This window comes from Austrofundulus limnaeus, unplaced genomic scaffold, assembly GCF_001266775.1.
Source record: "Austrofundulus limnaeus strain Quisiro unplaced genomic scaffold, Austrofundulus_limnaeus-1.0 Scaffold2248, whole genome shotgun sequence".
In the NCBI taxonomy this organism is placed as follows: Eukaryota; Metazoa; Chordata; class Actinopteri; order Cyprinodontiformes; family Rivulidae; genus Austrofundulus; species Austrofundulus limnaeus.
This window is the reverse complement of record NW_013954650.1, coordinates 248-2,770: the sequence shown is the minus strand read 5'-3', so window position 1 is coordinate 2,770 and position 2,523 is coordinate 248. Positions and strand designations below refer to the sequence as shown.

Here is a 2,523-nt window from a genome sequence, read left to right as displayed (position 1 = left end):
CATTTGGCCCGCGGCCCTCAGGTTGATTTTAATTTTGGCCCTCTCAGGGAAAATGTTTGGGCACCCCTGCCATAGAGGATTGTACATGTTAGCTTTGTAGAGACCTAATAGAGTGCTGTGTGAATGGGTAATTGAGGACAGTGTGAAGCGCTTCGAGTGTCCTGGATGGATAGAAAAGCGCTAAACAAGTACAGTCCATTTACCATCTGAAACCTTTACAGTTGGGTTCAGAGTAAAAAATAACACAGAAGAAATGTGTTGATTTTTATTCAAAAGTTACTGTCTCCAGACAAGTACAAATCAGAAAACAGTGACTGAAAGAAGGTGGGATAATAGACAATAACTCAGAGTGTAGGAAAAAGTGAAAAACAGAAATGGCCCCCCAAAAGAAAAAAAAATATATTTTGTATATATACACATGATCTCATAAGATTTTATACCGATGTAGTGGTAAGTAACAAACAATAAACAGTACATTTTTTCCTTAAAAGAATTTTCCTTTTTTTTTGTTGTTGTTTTTATTTTTACTTACATAAAATAATTAGGCAAACACATTTAGGCTGTTTATCTACTTTATCACATTACATCTGACCACCTGGTAGTTCATCTTCTAAGAGCCAATTATCCACCTCGGACATGGAAGATTACTGTGAGAAAAGGTGAAGCAGGTTTTAAGGCTTAAAGCATGGAATGACTACAAAATAAAGACCTCAGTAGACAAAACATTTCATAAAACTTGTATGTGACAATGTCCAAAATAAAAATAATAATTTGAAGCTTTGTCTAGCTGCCACGGCGCCGCAGAATAACGTTTGGGTTCAGTTCTGTCCGAGTGATGACCTCGCATGTTTGAAATCTAGAAGCGTGTGTGTCTGTGTGTGTGTGTGTGTGTGTGTGTGTGTGTGTGTCAGGACTTCTTTTCCATGTTGAGAAAACCTTAAAGCTGAATTTCACAAGTCTTTTTCATTAATTTTATCCAAACTAATTTGCACGTAGGAAAAAGGGTAGAAAGACATTATCAAGACAAAAAGAGGAAAATTTTAAACATAAAAAATACAATTTAAAAAAAAATCTTCCTTGATGCATGATTTTTACATGTTTTTTTTTTTGTTTTACATATCTCCAACTTTCTCTTACTTAAGATTGAGAATAAGAAAAAAAAGCACATTTATAAAATCAGCACCGATTCATTTATAACTTTTATTTAAATGTAGAGATTTAAACATTATGCTGTGGGATTTTAGGAGAGCAAAAAAAGGTGAAACGATTTTTATTATATTTCTTTTTCCATCACGTTGTTATTATCTAGAGCCCACACAGTGGCACGACAGGAATAAAACTCTGCTCATTCTTTAATGTTTTTTCTTTTCTTTCTTTCCAGATTTGTCCAGCAGACAGATAAGGAGTGACCCGAAATCTTGGAGTTGGACTGAGAAGTGAAGTGAATTCTGGGTAATCTTCACAGCATAAAGGGATCTAGACTGATTCTACGTGACATCGCGACATCTTAACCACCAGTGGTTTTCAGGACCTCAACTCAGACCCGACGACGAGGAGGAAAAATAACAACTGAAGCGATCAAAGTAAACAAAAAAATAAACAATAAAAGGAAAACAAAAAGCACAAACAGAAAAGACCTCCCTCCACTTGGCTAACACAGTACAAGCAAGCTACTACAGTTTGTTTATAAATTACTACATCACACCTGGTAACTTACTACAATTGTAAAAAGGGTTAGACATAAAAAAATGTTTCTTAAGTTAAAACACACCAATTTATCCTCGATTTTCTGAAAAATAAGAAAACAAGAAAGGAAGGAAGAAAACAAAAAGCTATTGATTTTTCTTCAGACCTTTCTAATAGGTTTTGGAAGTGGCCTGTTTCACTGGTTTCTAACAGGAAGAGCTTACCCAACATTAGAAAAAAGTTGAATTTCTCAAACAAAGTCCTCTCTGAGCAAGCAACACTGAGTATGGGTTGTCATTGGTCCACGTGGAGTACAAGCCAGAATCTTTTTTTTTTTATTTTTATTTTTCTTACAGAAAACACGTCTGTTTTCGCATCTAAAATTCTCTTTAAATACAAAGCMCCTCCTCTTCTCCCAGCGTCAAAACCATCCGAATGTTAGCTTAAAACATGGACACTCCYAGGACCTGGAAGAGAGAAAGACAAGTTATTAACCGACTGGAACATTTAAACATGGCACATTTACAGCACTAAGTATAAAGCAGTGTGTTGCATAAAAAATATAAAATAAAATAAAATAAATCAAGGAAGGAGAACATCATCCTGGTCAGTGCAGCCATGCGGAGCTGCCTGTGTCTCCATGCTGTCTCCTTCATACACAAACACTTCATTATCTTGTTTTAAGTTTTGCTGGAACAGTTGTAAAGATGGTGTATACGGCCCGTGCKCTCACTCCAAGCATCTCTTACTAGATTTTAGAAAATTACAAAAATGTGCAAAACTGTCTAAGAGGAACCGACAAACTCGCGCACCTGTTTTCTCTATTAGTGAAAAAGA

The 2,523-nt window shown here is 35.7% G+C and overlaps 1 protein-coding gene across 1 annotated transcript in view; it reads left to right on the top strand.

Annotated features, from left to right (window-relative positions):
- The window catches only part of naa15b (N-alpha-acetyltransferase 15, NatA auxiliary subunit b), a gene marked incomplete in the record, with an annotated part of 18,877 nt that extends 17,307 nt beyond the window's left edge, over positions 1-1,570 (top strand). The window contains 1 exon segment of the mRNA XM_014034710.1: positions 874-1,570.
- Between the last annotated feature and the right edge of the window lie 953 nt (positions 1,571-2,523).